The sequence below is a fragment of the Balaenoptera borealis genome, assembly GCF_965194805.1.
Source record: "Balaenoptera borealis genome assembly, chromosome: 3".
Classification (NCBI taxonomy): Eukaryota; Metazoa; Chordata; class Mammalia; order Artiodactyla; family Balaenopteridae; genus Balaenoptera; species Balaenoptera borealis.
In genome coordinates, this window is record NC_138866.1 from 158,607,608 (window position 1) to 158,626,472 (window position 18,865).

An 18,865-nucleotide genomic window follows, 5' to 3' on the forward strand; every position below is an offset into this window, starting at 1 on the left:
TGACATCATATATTTACATGCATACAGACCACCTTCAATGATGCATTCACATATCCATCTATGTGATAAAATTTAAGATAGTTTCACTCTATTTCTTGTAGTTTTATGCATTTTTGCACATTATGAATGAGCATGTACTGCTTGTTCACTAAGGCAAAGAAACAAGAAAAATATTCTGTAAGTTAAATTGACTATGTTATTGGTAAAATAACTGACTGCAATAACCTAACCCTATGTTTTTACCTTATAGTACTCATTCAAGTCTAAATATTCAGAGGGGCAATGTTTCAACAGGCCCCAACCCCTTTTAGGAGCTATGGCATGAAACCACAGTGACATAGCTCCTATTTTATAAAACTTTACTTTCCTATAGTTCCCTTTTTACATATTGACACCAGAAAATATTTAATCAATCAGATCTCCTTTTTATGCTAGCTGCTACAAAGTACAGAGTCAATTAATTAATATCCATAGGATTCTCTGGCTCTATTTACCACAGCAGGTTGACAAAAATCTAATTCTGGGGTATAACTTTAGGTATTGATCAAGAAAAGATTCTCTGATGTGTACCAAGTTTGGGAAACTGTGGATGAAATGGAGTTGAATATCAAGTCTGGGTCTTCTGGCTTTTTATTTTTACTTCCGGAGTTTTCACAGCCTTTAAAAGGCTGAAAAGTAGAGTTTGCAGTATTTTCCAAGCTTCCTTGTCTCAGAAAGTGTCCGTGTCCGTGTGTGTGTGTGTGTGTGTGTGTGTGTGTGTGTGTGTGTGTGTGTGATGCACCTGCACGGGTACTGCCTCATGGAACATATTTAGTAGACTAGGGAATGCTGTTTGATACTGTATCTTAGTTTATACTTTTCCCTAAATTTTAAAATTCCTTCTATCTCAGATACTTTAAATTTATGTTATCTTGCTTACTTTTCTGTAGACAGTTTAATTTTGTAAACAGCTTAGTATGTCATGATAGGATAGCACTTTTTTTTTCATACCAATGGTCAGGATTATCATAACAAGTCTTCTAAAAATGACATTGTCTTTTAAGTGATTTTCAATCTCCATGATAAAATTGAATTATATTATAGCTATATATTGTGTAATTTGATTATAATATGTCAATTATCAGATATGTCAAAAGGCAAACTTGTCAAAATAATCAAAAAATACTGATAAAGACTTCAAAGAGATGTGGAATTCAAGAATTTTCTATCATTTTTGATTTATGACTACCTTGGTTATTTAAGAAAATAATAAATAAGCATAAAAATATTGTAAGTTGCAGTCCATTATTTAATCCTTTTAAATTAATTTAAGCATGCAATATTGGGTCATCAAATGATATGCATTGAATCAATAAGGGAAAACCAAAGCATTGAAACAAATAGGAAAGAATGGACCCATGATAGCAACAATATATCTGAGAACTGACAACATTCTTCTTAGTCATCCTTACATGTTTAGATATAAATATAGACACAGATATAGATATATAGACATCTATATATAAAGAATACCTAAGTAGTGCTCAACTGGGTCCAATAAATATTTTAAGTGATTTTCGAACACTCTGAATTTGGCAAAACAAAAGAAGTTTTAGCAGATCATTCTTCCTTGAATTTTATATTCTTTTGAATTGTAGGGAAAGTCAGTCCATGTGTTTCTGACTCTGAAACGTTTAACTCATCAAAACACTTGCTTTGTAAATAATATTTATTGCCCAAAACCTTTTGAGGTCTTATAATAAGTTCCCTACCCCAAAATTTCGGGATAGGTTTTACTCTGAAGAGACTAGTGAGAAAAAATGGTTCAAGATATTGGTTTGGAATATTTAAACCAAAGTTTAAATAGTGAATTATTCTTGGCAAATTTTCCCCTAATATTATATTTCTAAATTATAGTCTGTATTAAGAAAATATACACATTCATTTTTCTTGTTTCTGTAGATGATCTTCCTGGTTTATTCACTGTATGTAAGAATAGACATTTTAAAATTCCTGGAGAACATAATATGGAAATAATGTCTAACCAAAATTATAGTTGAAAGGTAGAAAGGGACCCAGGAAAAAGCAGTAGAAATTATATGTACAAAAAATGAGATTTTAACATGTAAATGTATTATCAGTAAATCCAAGATAATTCTTAAGCAGTGGTCTTGCTTGAAACGTCTCATATCCAGATTTATGGAGCTACATCTAGGACTAAAACTCAGATATCCAAAAATGTTTGCTTAGTCATTTTTAATTTAAATATAGCCATAATTTAATATTTTATAAGCTGGAGGATATAATTATTTAATATCAAGCAAAAACTAATGCCCTAAATTTTAAAAGAAATGAAGCATATAAGAAAGCAAGTATAGATTTAACAAATTTCTGGGTTAGCTAAATTCTGGAGAGATCAAATTGATTTAAAAGATGTTTCAGGCAAATGAGATGTAATAGAGTTAGGAAATTCAGACACACTAAAATGAATCTAAATTCATTTATTACTAGGCATTAATTACTTTAAAGAAGATTAGGTTTTGTTAAAATAGAAAGAACTATTACATTATGTTCTATAGCCTTACATATATTTCATATATATACCATGTACATAATATATATCTACATATGTATTTATTTTAATCTGACCTCCTTTCTTACATCTAATCAATATCCATAATAGAAAAATCTATACCTATGTTTATGTCTACACCTACATCTATATATGTAGACATACATGTGTATCTATCATATGCATAAATCTAGGTATAACCATTTTTTAATGGTTACATAGTATTCTACAGTATGGATTGACCAAAATTGTTTTACTAATTGTTCCCTGTTTAAAAAAAAAAAAATCACCTTTTAATCCACTATCCTATCAAAGGATTTTCAGAAATTTTGCTACTTGCATCTATGAATAGTCTTGCAAATTTCTTCTCTTAACATGTGAGGTGGTTTTTATTAAAAATATTACCAGGAATGGAATTGCTGTTTCGTATGGAATACAAATATTGTACTTAAATAGAAATGGCACATTTTGTTCCATACCGTATGTACAAATTTACTCCCGATAGCAATATATAAAATATCCTGTTTATCCATACCCTCCTGTTATTTTCAGATTAAATTAGATGCCAAATGAATGAGATCTCATTGTGGTGTTGGCTTTATGTTCCTAACCACCACTGATATTGAAAATTCTTTATATTTTTATTGCCTATCTGGGTTTTACTTTTTGTGAAATGTCACTACATATCTTTGGCCTACTTTTCTATTATATTTTTGTGCTTTTTGTATTAGTTTGAAGTATTTACATATTCTTGATGCTAATATTTTCTCCGTTGTGTGTATTCTGTATATGCCCTCATGGGGCACACAGTGCAGGGGCAGATTTTACATATCTGAGAAAAATGCTAGTAAGAGAGACATGGAATTATACCAGATTATCATGGGGAGTTTGTAGTATTCAGGGAGGTTAGGGAAAGCTTTGTGGGGAAAATTACAATTTAGCTGATATCTGGGAGTGAGTAGGGGTTAGCGGTGGAAGAGGAGAAGCAATTTAGGTAGGAGGAAGAGCACATACATACGTTGGAGGTCAGTCAAAGCAGTGTGGGCACCAGGGGCTGAGAAGAAGGGCAGCGGGGCTGGACCTTCGGGGGTGAGGTGTGAAGAAGGCTGCTTGTTCCTCAGAGGGCTGACCACACAAAACCAAGCCATTTTAAGTGTTGTGGTGTTATCCTAAGATCAATGGGACATCAATGGACTGTTCTGATTGGGTATTTAATATCATCCTTGTGTTCTAAAAAGCTGCCTCTGACTATGGAATAGAGAATAGATTGTGAAGTGTGCTGCCCAGTGGCCCTGGATATCACTTAGACGTTTTTTTTGTAATACAGTAAGAAATGTTTGTAGGTTGACCTGTGCTGTAAGGATGGAGAGTGAGAGAAAAGAATGTATTAGAGAAAAACTATACAATGAAATCAACAGGACTTGCTTTAGTAGAAGGTAAATTTGGCTCTAGGATGAGATTCAAGTTCTAGGCTACAAGTGATTACTAAGAAACTTGTTACATTAAGCACTTAAAAGGAGAACTTAAACAAAAATCTTTTAATTAAATTACTATTTATTACTATGAAACTGATGATTAACGAAAGCATTCGGTGTCTAAGACTTCAGGCACCGGGTTAAGGATGTCTTCATTTGGATCCCAGATTCACCATTTACTCACTCAAACCTCCATATCTCTTTTTGCCTGTACAGTGGAGCTGCCAACCTCAAGTAGTTGTTGTGAGAATTAAGTAATGAAAAAAAAGTGCTTCATAGACATTTGGCACATTCCAATGAGCTAGATAAATATTCGTTATTATTGAAATTATTCCATTACTACCATTATTAACTGGGGAAAGCACTGTGATAAAAGTTAATTTTAAAAATTCAAATAGAGGCAAGATTGCAGTTTCTATTGATTCAAATGTTATTACCGGGGTTGGAAATTCCCTCTCCTTAAACATGAACATTCAATGTAAATGGAGGATTTTGAGGGCTAATGGTAGGGAAATCTGTTTACCTTTGACATTCCCCAGGTCACTTGGGCAACTCTGAGCATCTCAACTGTTCACTTGTTTGCCTTTGGCTTACTCAAGGAACAAGGAAATCGTGAAGAGATGCTGTATCGATTTCTTGGATTAACACTGTATCATGAGTTGCATAATTATTATAGAGATAATCAGAACATAGCAGATTTATTTCTAGGATGAATAAAAGAACATGGATTTCCATATTAATTGGTAACATTTACTACAGATAACATATACTAATATTCACTTCAGATATCTTCCTGTTATTTCATTAGTCTAGAAATTAAACATTTTTTTGCTGTTTTAATTCCTCAGTTTAGTCATTCTACTAATTTAAAATTGTACAATTTCAGCCCAAGTATTGTAATTGGTCACTATGGGGTACCAATCACTACTTGAGCTTGCAAGGTGAGAGCTATACTAAATACTTGATGCTAATATATGTGCTACGTCTTAATTCATCTTTTTATTTTAGGATAAAAAGAAATCAGGGGAAACGTGTTTGCCAATAACCCTTAATATATTTCTCCCTAGAGCAATGATTATAAGAGTGCATTTCAAGGGAATACAACGGTATGTACACTAAGCAGTTCAAATATGTCAATCCCTACTAATTTGGTCAAAGTCAAGGATTTTTAAAAAAGGGAAAAATCAGTTTCTGTTGAATTTCCTTTCATGCTTTATGTTACAAATTTGTAAAACTGTCTTTTGCTAGCTCTCAGATAGTGAAATAACAATGAATTCTGCTCCAGGCGAGCTGCTTTCCAGGCCAACCTGTCAGGAGAGAGACAGACAGCTGAGGGTAATTCATTCTCGCCACTGGGTCTCAAGTGACTTGTGAAGGGATGTGGAATTTCTAAAATATAAATAGCATTAACTTACAGCAAGAAATAGAAAGTGTTCTTCATGTTTGCAGAGAGGCAAAAGATGAGCTGTAAGCAAGGGAAAGCTAGCCAGATGGGATGTAAGAATTAAAATGTGGGAATTCTGTCCGATTCTAAAGGACACACCTTAATCAAGGATTACTTGGAGTAACTTATTCCTAGTGTTTTACAAGTCTTTTATTCCTCAAAATGATCTCAGTATGCAAATAAATCATATGCAAATGAGCTTTGGATTAAGATATGAAAATAAAATATGCCAATGAAAATAAAATGAATGGAGAGAACTAGAAATAGCCAAAATAGGCTCAAAGCTCTTTTTTGCTAATTAATTCAGCATGCAACTCACATTCCAGTAGTAGCAGAGAGACTGAGCCCACACTCAAACTGTCAGTGAATCCCAAACCAAAACTGGAGTCTGGGCTCTCATTAGGGTCGTGCTAGCAGAGCCGCACGCTGAACTGACTCGTTGCCAGGGCACCAGTGTTCTCTCTCGCAGAGCTCCTGTGGGGAAGAAATCTGATACCACTTCACAGTGGCAAATGCTATTACTTCCAGTATTCACCCCACGGAATTCATCAATCTTTGTTTGTATTTCTAACACTAGTATATTGAAGTCCTCAGGAAAAATATGCGAAGATATAAATGAAGGCAAGGCTCCAGGAAAGTTTCTTTTTTTCCTTCCCTTCTTTAGTTTTTGCTATTAATTCACATGAGAACGTGTCTCAGAACCGCTTGTCTTCAGTATGTCCTAGAACTAGCTCCCTTTGGGTTCATTTGGCAGAGCTTACTGAGGGAAGAAGCATGAAAACACTCTTTAGATGTGAATTTGTCATCAAGGACAGACCAACAGGATGGAGAAGTAATGTTGCCAAGTTCACACCTGCTTGTCCCTGTGTCAAGGTAAGGCAACGTCATGGTCTCGGACTCTGGGTGTCCATGGTCATTTCATTCAACGGGCTTTCCTACCCATGTCACATGAAGCAGTTTGGGGCAACACATTTCCAGTATCAATGGGAACTAAGACTTGGGCTGTTTAATGACCATAAAGAAGTAACCGCACAACTCAAGCCAATCTTGTTAGAATACAGCCTACCCAGCTAGCAGGCTGGTAAAGAGTTCCCTTTCCTAGAAGTCAGGAGCCTGGTGTTAGTTAGCATGGGTGTACACCTAACTACTTCAATCTTTTCCCATCTAACCCTTTAACTTAACTGTGGAAACTGGGTCTGCAATTTTATAAATACTCACAAAGCTGAATTTATTGCTCACGTTCTTAAATTTTTATTTCATTTTTCTGTTAAAGCTTTTTTCTATGAATTGCCTATTTCTCATGTAATTTTGCAATTACATACTATATATATTTAATTTTTCTCATTTTTCCTCAACTGAGCAATACAAATTGATCCATAGCTAAGTGTATTGATTTTTCTTCTGTCATGTCCAATCTGTTGTTAAACTCATTCAGTGACTTATTCCAGGATTATATTTTAACGGGGAAAATACATTTGTAGTCTGATAATATACTCTGTTAGACCTGCATGTTCTATTGTATTTTTCTAATCTCAGGTTACAGCTTTGAACCCTGCAGTCTGTAGTCACACGTTCTGTTCAGGTGTGACACGGGTCAGACTGTGACATGATTTAGATTCACTACAGACACGACACTTGGCAGATGGGGGTCTCCCTGTCCTCCTCCAAAGGCCCTCCTATCTGAGGATGACACCCTTGCCATCACCATCTGCCCTCTCCTGGTTATGAATGACACCAGTGTGTGACCATCAGCACCCCCAGTTCCCAGGGCAAGTCTTTTATCAATGTGTCTTAGTCCATTCTGTTACAGCAGCCCGAATGCACTGAGACAAGGATTAGCCTACATGTATTGAAAATTAAAATTACTACCATTTTCCCCATGAGACTGTGTCTTTGATGTCAGCAAATATATCTTGGCTGTTCTCCACCAATGTACCCTCGTCTATGGCACAAGATAGTTTTCATTGACTATTAGTTGAACAAATACTCTCCCTCCTCTGACCATCTTAAGAACATTGTCGATCAATGCTCTCACACCCATTCTTCCCTAATCAGCACAGATTGTGTATTCATTATCCTGTACCATACAAGGTGCCTAGCAGTTACAAAAATGTTGGAAGGTAGCTCTTACCCTCTCAAGGAACTTACTGTGTCGGGCGAGAACAGGACAGCCCTTGGCTCACAAAATGAGAAGTTTAGGGAGAAGAGCCACTGCAGGCATACCCGGGTTTAACACCTGTTCATGTCTCTGACCCACTTCACCAGTTTGGCTCCCTTCCTGGCTCCATACGGCGGACTTTGGTATCATCAGTCTCCTATCTCTATGACAGCTAGTCCAGAGGAACGGAGAACTTCTCTCCTCAAAAAACACACATAAAACTACAGGTCTCAGGTTTCACCTGCCCTATGGCCTTGCCTTGCATATGTTCTTATCCTGAACAAACCACTCTGGCTCGGGGGCTGGACCACTGCTGACTGGTTTCCCTTAGACTTGTGCTCATATCTGGATCCTGCCGCCGGACTCCACACCACCTGTGAATGTTAGTGAGAATATGGTAGGCCGGTGTTTCAAGGGCTCTCATGTGCTCTGTATTCACTTGAGGAGCTTATTAAAATGTGGATCCAGATTCAGCAGATCGAAGGCAGGGCCTGAGATCCTGCATTTCTAACAGGTGCGGGTGATGTGATACTGCTGGCTGGTGGCCACCCTCGGTCCTAGAGCAAGAGAGTGAGGAAGTATTCCCAAGGAACAACTGGGAGATTCCTGCTCCAACAAGTGGGAATGGATGGTGAGTGGCAAGAATAACAAAACGTGTTCAGTCTAAGAGCTGAGTGAGTTGAGAAGAAGGAGAGCTTAGAGTAAAGATGCCCACAGTGCTTCTAGGCAGCGTCCCCTCCACAGCGTGGGCTGGAGAGCCAGCTGCCTGCCTGCTGTGGAGCTAGGGCTGCCACTCATAGCAGCAGTGACCTCGCTTCTCTGGGCCTTGGTAGCTTCCCCTGGAAAACTGAGACAATGTCACTTTTATGTTATAGCGCTGTCACGAGGATTAAATGATTAATATTTCTAAAATGCTGAGAACAGTGCTGGGCATACAGAATGTACTCTGTTAGTTTTCTCAAATAAAAATAAAGCTGGGGGGCTTCCCTGGTGGCGCAGTCGTTGGGAATCTGCCTGCCAATGCAGGGGACACGGGTTCGAGCCCTGGTCTGGGAAGATCCCACATGCCGCGGAGCAACTAGGCCCGTGAGCCACAACTGCTGAGCCTGCGCGTCTGGAGCCTGTGCTCCGCAACAAGAGAGGCCGCGATAGTGAGAGGCCTGTGCACCGCGATGAAGAGTGGCCCCCGCTCGCCACAACTAGAGAAAGCCCTCGCACAGAAACGAAGACCCAACACAGCAATCAATCAATCAATAAAATAAATCTTAAAAAATAAATAAATAAATAAAGCTGGGGCTATAAAGAAGTAATTATCTGGGGTGTTTTTTAAAAAGGCAGTATCTTAAGGCTGGAGGCAGGGAGGCCTGTGAGAGAGAGGTGACTGGGTCTCACCCCAGGGTTTCTGACTCAGTAGATCTCAGGACGTGCTTGAAAAATGGCATTTCTAATGAATTCTCCACTGATGCTGATGCTGCTGGTCTAGAGGCCCAAGTGGGCTGGGCCCACTTATGAGCAAGTGGGCTGGGACCCTGGGTCTCAAACTTGAGTGCATGTTGGATCAGGGCCGGGAAACGGATTAAATACATAAGTGGAAAAGATCTTAAACTCTGTATGATGGTATAGTTTAAAGTCTAGGCAGCTGAGAAAATTATACTATGTCATGCTTTTTATTCCTCTAACTAACAGTTTTTACCCCTACGGCTTCTAATGCACAGTGGTGGTATAGGACAAGAAATATGATAAGGAAACAGAAGGACTTCCTTTGTGTTATACGGACTTGAATTACCTTTTCAGATTTTAAGCTCAAGAAATAGAACTCTTTCCCCTGAAAATCCTGATGATTTAATATTTTATTCAGTCTTCTAATTTTGTAATAGAAGTTGTCTAATTCATCTCCAGGTGGGTTAGACGCAGTAAAGGAATGGGAATTAGGAGACCTCTCTTCCACTTAAATCTCGGCCTCCGGCTCGTGGCCTTGCATACACCACTCATCCTCAAGAGAGCCAGGGTTCTCATCTGCCAAATGAAGAAGCAAACTTAATCATCTTTATATTCGACACCTCCTTTGGTGGCTCTCAAGACCCAGCAGTTCACTTTCTCCAAGAAAGACTCTAACTGTACAGAAGCAGAATTTGAGTAGCCCTTTCTGTTCCTACTTAGCCTACTTAGAAAACAGAAATAGACTTTCTAGTAATAGGACCCTTGTTCTAATTTGGGCCATCTATGTTCCTCCCAGGAATTTGGAATTTACACTGAAAAACAATAGGTACAGATTTCTTGGCCGCACTACCATTGCAATGGCAAAACCCTGAAGTGAAGATTTATAAGGTAGGCTGGTGCCCCTACACTTAAGGATTGGCTTTTTAAATTTCCCAAATCCCATCAAAAACCCTTTCCCTATACTAATTTTTTTTTTTTTTTGCTTATATTAACTACAGTAGAGTCTTTTGAATGCAACACAACAACAGCAAACTTTTTTTCTGTGATCTCTTCATTCTCTGATAAATTTTTGTAATTTTGAATATGGATGGATTACACTGAACTTCTAATAGCTGTAAATATACTGAATAAAGGGAATTATAAGTATGCATGATACACCGTGGTCTCCATTAGAGCAACCTTATCCCATCCCACACCAACTTTCCAAAGAATTCTTGGAAATATGAGAGGTAATTGAATTTTCCATCAAATGTGGGATGGAGATTTGAGTACTTTTATGTAAATTTCAAAGGACAGAATGTCCTGAGAGTGTAAAGGTTTGGCAATAATCCACTGCAGTGGTATGCTGAATACATAATAAACTGGAAAAACTCCTGAAATCACCTCCACTTTTACAATATGCTTTTTGGAGTGATAGTTCTTCTAACCCCAGTAACTTATAATGATCATTTTCTTCCAATCCTAATGGCTTACATTTTTTCCTTAGGAGAGCTCAGCTTAGTAATCATTTTTTAAATTTTTGCTCTATTTTTTAGTGTAACTATACCTCTAGGAGCAAGAATGTATCTTTCAACCTTTCTAAAAGGGACTCTTCAGGAAAATCCCAGGCATTATTGGTAAGTGGATGTAATTTTAAATAGTCAGCTAGAGAACACAGCATAAAGACCTAGAGAAAATAACATCAGATTTGTTAACAACTTGTTTGGAAAACTTGAAATTCTAACATGCATATAATGAAAGGAGGATCAAATAAAATAAATAAGCATTAATAGTCAAACAAACAAAACTCCTTAGTCCAAAGGGACTAGTGCCACCAAATATATGCTGTTTTTTCTAGACCCTGTTACCCTCGTGTGTCTTATAAAGAATTCATGTCTCATTCCAAATCTAATTCTACCTCTTCTCTGTAAGAAGCATTTGAAGAAGCTACATTAAAAACTGGCTGAACAAGAGAAGTGCTTATTGAACATTTGCCACATACAAAACACAATGCTAGTTCTTATGGACAATAAAAATGAACAAACAAAAACTGAACATGACAGGTTTTATGTTCCAAGGCTTCACAAGCCATTGATAAATCCATGAGAAGCAGGAGAGGAAGTGAATGACCTCCACAAAGGTAATTTTGGGATTCAAGAGAAGCTGAAGTATTTCAAAGCAAGCATTTTAAGGATAAAAAGGGACTCTGACATACAGGTTAACAGGAAGGCAAAGTTTTTCCAAGTGGATGGAATAAACATAATTAACTGTGTGAAGACAAGAGTAGTTTCAAGGAGCTTGTAGGTGAAGACATAGGGTGATCCACTTAGAGTTTAGAACGTTTGTACATGGCAGGAGCACGCATCAGAAAAGACAGGGAAGGAATCGCTAACTAAAGAGGATGACTTTTACATGATATGCACAGCAAGCTTCTGAAACAGCACAGGGTCAGGGGACAGTGAGCGTTAAGTGTACCTTTGGCAGTGCTTCCTTGCCTTGAACAATTCCAACTTACTATGCTAAGTCTTTCCAGTGCAGAAATAAACAGAAATAAACTCACAAGGATATGCTGTGAAGATCGGGGAACATTTCCATTTCTATCTATCCTTAATAGATCAATATTGAAATGTCCTTTGTAGGAAATCTGTGTCAAGCTGATCCGTCTTCTCCCTCACAGTAACAGCCCTATTAGGACATGCCTATACACATAAATCAATCATAAATAAGTCATAAAGTCTTTAAAATCTACCACCAAGGCCATTAAGATCTTTCTCTTTTGACCTTGGAGAAAATCTTTCTCAACAACAGGGATTCAGTCCCTGTTGTACAATGAGTGTGAATCATTGCCTAAGTATATACTAACAATCGAAATACTTTGAGTTCCAAACTTCAATCTGCTTTAGATTTGTTGTATTATGCTAGGAAATGCCTTTGCATTTCTCTTTTCTGGTTCCTCCATCACTAAAATGGTGTTAATAAAAGTCATCACCTGTCTGCCTTCCAGGGATGTTGTGAAGATAAACTCACATCTTTAGTCAAGCACGCAGCTAATAGAATTCTCAATAGTAACTGTATTAATAACCATGACAGCAGCAAGGAGACATTATCATGCTGTGGGTATTATAATTTATTGGACTGGGAACTCAACTCAAGGTCTGCAATTACAGAAATCTACGAGGAGGTGAAGTTTTCATTGGCACTCTTTTCGGAGACGTCTGTTTCTCTAGCTTTTCCACAGAGATTAGAAATGTTTTTCTGCACTTGGGAAGGTGGGGAAAGAGTTTATTCTCTCTCACAGCCTTACATTTAATAATAAATGATGGTACATCCTGCTTGCGTCCACGCATAATACAGTTTTTAGGATAAAATAGACTGGTCACCTTATTTTTCTTAGTATTTGTCTTTTAAAACATTGACAGAAATTGTAATGGAATGCACACAGGATCGACCCATCTGTAGGCAGAAGGATTTGCTGAAGCCTAAAGCCCTATAGCCTTTCCTTGACGTGCCTCCCGGTATGACATTTTTAGGATTCAGTCTTCAGGGATGGAGGCACTGTTTTGTAAGAGAGGCTCACACATTGGTAGGGTTTGTTGGGGTGGCAATACGGCCAGAGGGGGTGGGGAGGTGTGAAGCTGTTCCACCTACGTGTGTCTGCAAGGGCCACACGAGCCAACTGCTCTAACAGACGCTCCCGGCAGCTTCGCCCAATACACGTTTCCTTCCTGCTCACGTGGCTCTTCAGGCAGTGTCTCCAGGACAGCCTCCTTTGTGATGTTCCAGAGACCCAGACCCCTCTACTGTGTGCTGCTGCTCTCTCCTGTGACCCCGAGTCCTTCCTTCAGCCTTCAGATAGGGAAAGAGAGGGTGAGGACTCCGTGAGAAAGGTTTGGTGGCCTGACCATGAAATAACATTCCCCAGGCCAGAGCTCAGGTGGATGACCACCTCTGACTTCGAGGGGGGTGGGGAAATAGTTCTTGCTGTGTTTCCAAAAGGTAATCTCATCAGTCTCTTTCACAGGCCCTAGGATATAGTAAGAACGTGTATAGGTTTTGCTGTCAGACAAACCACATATCTGGCTATTCTACTAGCCGTGTGACCTTGGATGACTTGTTTGATATGCTACATAATAGCTGTCCACTCCTCTTTGCCTTCTCTCTCTCTCCCACTTTCATTTTTTTAAAAAATATCTCAGCCTTTTTTTCTTTTGGGACCTTCCTCATAGGGTAGTGTTGAGAATTATATTCAGTAAAGCATATAAAAATCACCACTGTGTCTGGGACCAGACATGCTCTCAAGGACTCATTACTTCCCATTATTTTTATGTACCCTGGAAATCTTTGGGGTGGTGGTAAGCAAAGTGGGTTCAGACACCTGAGTTTCTCTCTTTGTCATATGACTAGAATGAGTTAAAAGAGTTTCAGTCTTTTAGGCATCAAATAACGATGATATTAAATGTGTATTAAACTACACCCATGGTCCTGAAAGAAAGTATGTAGAGAAAATTGGAGGCTGCAAAAATCAACTGTAGTTATAGCATTCCTTACATATGTCGTTTCCTTTCCAAATGTTTTGAAGAAAATGTATCAGTGTAAGGAGATGAGCCATTTTAAAATAATAAACTGCATGAGATCCTAGTATCTTTTGGGATTTGAGCTTATATGCTCTTCAGCCAGTCTATCTAGACTAATTGAATCTGCCTAATTGAGCTACAAATCTATGAGGATGAGTTCTTAAGGGATTTTCCAAACATCCTGCTTATAGATAAATCAAAATGATTACAAAGTAGTCCTTCTGACTGTGCTTGGCTGCAGAAGTCTATGAAATGAAAAACAAGATGAGAGGAAATGTGCGCACTCTAAAATATGGAAAAGAGTTGGTGCAGGTTCAGGATTAGCTGTGCACAGATGTTGCTGTTGGCTCCTGGTTAAAGAATGTTTTCTCACTTTAAATCTGAATGATGATCTTATGTCTCCTGGAAATGGGACATAGATTGAGATATTTTCCCTATCAATTGGCCTTCTTGCTCTACTACTAAAATGTTTAAAGTGTTCTGAACAAATAGTAATTAAAGATGCAATTCTTTTGGAAGGGAAGATAAGTCACAGAACCCTGAAGTTAATGTAATTTCTCGGCATACTTTATCATCAGTATTCTGAGATCTACCCACAACTAAAATTCATGGAATGAAGCTTTCTGAATTTCAAAATGCTTATGATTCTACCAGAAAAAAAAAAAAAAAGAGATGTGGTTAAAAACCAGGTGTTAAGAGGCCAGCTGACATCGAAGTTTGGCTGTTCCTTGGCATTTTAAACACTATGAATGATGTAAACTCCGTTTTCTGAAAATGCTTCAAGAAAAAGAATTAGTGGTCTAATCTGATCTCTAACAACTACATCTTTCCCATTTTCATTCACTATTTACAGATACAAGAAATGGAAGTCATGTATTTATAATTATAATTTGTCAAACCAAAATATGAAACTAATATAATTAATTCCATTGTTAGATGAAATTTCATTTATACACCTGAACAAATGACTCTGTTTCTTTAGCTTCAGTATTCTGGGTTGTAGACTTCCTTATATTTTAACATGCAACCTAGTAGTAAAAGAGATTAGTTTTTCTGCAAAATATTAATGTTGGTACATTTGAATATTCTATTTCTTAACAGTAGAATATTTTATTTGAAAAATTAAACTTCAGTATCAAAATGGGCAACATAAGTAATGGGTTTATAAAAACAGAATCTATCCTTTTCCCAAATACATGTTACCTATAAGAAAATAAAGAGGATTTACACACAAGCTTTTCAGATAATTTTTTTTACAGTTTATTTTAAATATTGATCATAAACCAGGTTGGGAAACTCATACCTGGCTTGAAGGGGATGTCTTTGAGACTTAAAATGTTCCAGTGAAATATCATCCCCTGACACGGTTAAATTAAATTTCATAAAGTTCATCCACTAGCCTCTTGGCCTCTACTTCCAAATTTGTTTTATCATATGTACCATAAATTGAAAAGCAACAGGAAAAATCATGCTGAGCAGCTGTCCTGCTTACATAAAAATTATGAGAATGAAATTAACTACAGTTTATGATTCTGTTTCAGTTCTGATGATGAAGAAGCCGCATTATAAAGGAGATTTCCATTGCTGCCATTTACAAATACCCAGGAAGACAGGTGTGTTGATGGTATAAAACATGTTCTCTATACACATATAAGTAGGCAGAATAAGGCATTTAGATTCCACAGACTGACTATGAGAGGGACTAAAAGACCTTGAAAAACCAATGTTTTCTCACAAATTCACATAACTCCTTAAAATTGCCCCTATTATTTACAGCTTTGGCTCATATCATTTTAGGGTCTACAAGATCTTTAGTTGAAAAAATATAATAGCTTATATTTGTAGGGTGAATTGCATATAATGAAGCAGTTTCATACCTATTCTCTCTTATGATCCTCATACCTTAGTTTTATAAAGACAAGGGTGGAAGAGAGTTCCGTGGAGATGAACGGGCCCTGAAAAGCACATGACTGAACCCAAGGATTTTAATCTAGGCTGCTCTCTCTTTTATGATGACAATGATATCTTTACTCATATTTCATTGTATATATTAATGTGTCTTATCTGGAAAAGCTAGGAAGGTTCATTTTGATGGAGGGAAAAAGGAAATAATGCAAAGCACTGATCCATGCCAAGAAAGACAGGCCAGTTTGAATGGGAAGCTCAGGAAAAGAGACAAGGTGACAAAAAGTAGAGGAGAAGGGACACCTTTCAGATACCCTGAACAAATTAATTCCACTTAAGACAACTAAAAATGCTGGAAGAAAATTTAAACACGCACACTCACACACACACACACACACACACACACATACACACACATTGCATTACTCAGTTGTCAAGAAAGTGAGGCATTCTGAAAAATGAAAACAAATGTAAAAATGTGAATCCAAGAGAAAGCAAAACATTGAATCTGCATTTCACTCTTAGATATCTGATAAAACCTGGTGAAATGAGTTTTGATTTGAAAACTGAAGACAAAGAAGGGGCATGACCAAGGCACAGAGTCCAAGAGTACCCTAGAATCTACACCTCAGTATAATGGTGCTCTGGAGACAAACCTGCCCCACAGATTAAAACAGGAAAGGGCCTTGGCCCAGGTTAGAGGAAAAATAAAATCACCTCTTAGAATTCATAAGACAAGCCAACCAACATATGAAATTAAGCTCTGAATTTACACCATCTCTGTGGAAAACAAAACGCCTCCTAAAGAAATTTATTGTTGCCCTAGGTTTATGGTACACATAGAAGAAAATGCAAATTCTTTTGGAGGAATAGCCCTTCAACCTCCTCTGCAGAGTATTCTCACATATAACATATAAACTTGTAAGAAAGGTGAGATTACAGTTAAAAAGAAAATCGAAGACACAAGAAAGCAAGCTAAAGAGGTTATTAAAAATAAGATTAAAGAGCAAGAGGAAAAACATTTAAAAAACAATTTAAAGACTAAAATCTAGACCTGAAAAACAAAATGAATGAAAAAAAAATCAATGGGTATAACAGGAGTTTAGAACTAGTTGAAGAAATAATTACACAAATACAATGTATATCTGAAATTTTTTTAAATGGCAGAAAAGAGACAAAACGTTGAAAATGTGACAGATCAACTAAGAGGAACAGACAACAGAGGAAGAAGTCTAAAGTTTGAACTGGAGTTTCTGAAGGACAGGCTGGAGGAGAGAAAATCTTCAGAGAGAGAATGGCTAAGAAATTTCCAGAAGTCTAATAAGTGTGAATACTCACATTCAAGATCTCAGTGAATCTCAGTGTCTTTGGTTGGAGCATTTAATCCATTTACATTTTAAGGTAATTATTGACATGCATGTTCCTATTACCATTTTCTTAATTGTTTTGGGTTTATTATTGTAGGTGTTTCCCTTCTCTTGTGTTTCCTGCCTAGAGAAGTTCCTTTAGCATTTGTTGTAAAGCTGGTTTGGTGGTGCTGAATTCTCTTAGCTTTTGCTTGTCTGTAAAGCTTTTAATTTCTCCGTCAAATCTGAATGAGATCCTTGCTGGGTAGACTCATCTTGGTGGTCAGTTTTTCCCTTTCATCACTTTAAATATGTCCTGCCACTCCCTTCTGGCTTGCAGAGTTTCTGCTGAAAGATCAGCTGTTAACCTTATGGGGATTCCCTTATGTGTTAATTGTTGTTTTTCCCTTGCTGCTTTTAATATTTGTTCTTTGTATTTAATTTTTGATAATTTGATTAATATGTGTCTTGGCGTGTTTCTCCTTGGATTTATCCTGTATGGGACTCTCTGTGCTTCCTGGACTTGATTAACTATTTCCTTTCCCATATTAGGGAATTTTTCAACTACAATCTCTTCAAATATTTTCTGAGTCCCTTTCTTTTTCTCTTCTTCTTCTGGGACCCCTATAATTCGAATGTTGGTACATTTAATGTTGTCCCAGAGGTCTCTGAGACTGTCCTCAATTATTTTCATTCTTTTTTCTTTATTCTGCTCTGCAGTAGTTATTTCCACTATTTTATCTTCCAGGTCACTTATCCGTTCTTCTGCCTCAGTTATTCTGCTATTGATCCCTTCTAGAAAATTTTTAATTTCATTTATTGTGTTGTTCATCTCTGTTTCTTTGCTCTTTAGTTCTTCTAGGTCCTTGTTAAACATTTCTTGTATTTTCTCCATTCTATTTCCAAGATTTTAGATCATCTTTACTATCATTATTCTGAATTCTTTTTCAGGTTGACTGCCTATTTCCTCTTCATTTGTTAGGTCTGGTGGGTTTTTGCCTTGCTCCTTCATCTGCTGTGTGTTTCTCTGTCTTCTCATTTTGCTTAACTTAGTGTGTTTGGGGTCTCCTTTTCACAGGCTGCAGGCTCATAGTTCCCATTGTTTTTGGTGTCTGTCCCCAGTGGCCAATGTTGGATCAGTGGGTTGTGTAGGCTTCCTGGTGGAGGGGACTAGTGCCTGTGTTCTGGTGGAAGAGGCTGGATCTTATCTTTCTGGTGGGCAGGTCCACATCTGGTGGTGTGTTTTGGGGTGTCTGTGGCCTTACTATGATTTTAGTCAGCCTCTCTGCTAATGGATGGGGTTGTGTTCCTGTATTGCTTGTTGTTTGGCATAGGGTGTCCAGCACTGTAGTTTGCTGGTCATTGAGTGGAGCTGGGTCTTGGTGTTGAGATGGAGATCTCTGGGAGATTTTCACCATTTGATATTACGTGGAGCTGGGAGGTATCTTGTGGACCAGTGTCCTGAACTTGGCTCTCCCACCTCAGAGGCACAGCCCTGGCCTAACCCTAACCCTAACCCTAACCTGGCTGGAGCACCAAACGCCTGTCATTCACACGGCTCAGAATAAAAGGGAGAAAGAAGATAAAATAAAATAATAGTAAAGTAAAATAAAATAAAATAAATTTATTAAAATGAAAAATAATTATTAAGAAAAAAATCTTTTTATGTTAAAAAAAAAACCGGACAGACAGAACCCTAGGACAAATGGTAAAAGCAAAGCTATACAGACAAAATCACACACAGAAGCATACACATACACACTCACAAAAAGAGAAAAAGGGAAATATATATATATATATATATATCGTTGCTCCTGAAGTCCACCTCCTCCTTGGGATGACTCATTGTCTATTCAGGTATTCCACAGATGCAGGGTACATCAAGTTGATTGTGGAGATTTAATCCGCTGCTCCTGAGGCTGCTGGGAGAGATTTCCCTTTCTCTTCTTTGTTTGCACAGCTCCTGGGATTCAGCTTTGGATTTGGCCCCGCC

The 18,865-nt window shown here is 37.6% G+C and overlaps 1 long non-coding RNA gene across 1 annotated transcript; it reads left to right on the forward strand.

Annotated features, from left to right (window-relative positions):
• Positions 1 to 750: 750 nt before the first annotated feature.
• LOC309625970 lies at positions 751 to 18,470 on the forward strand. Its single transcript, XR_014242854.1, has 2 exons — positions 751 to 15,234; positions 16,694 to 18,470. It is a non-coding gene; the product is annotated as an uncharacterized lncRNA (long non-coding RNA).
• The last annotated feature ends 395 nt before the right edge of the window (positions 18,471 to 18,865 follow it).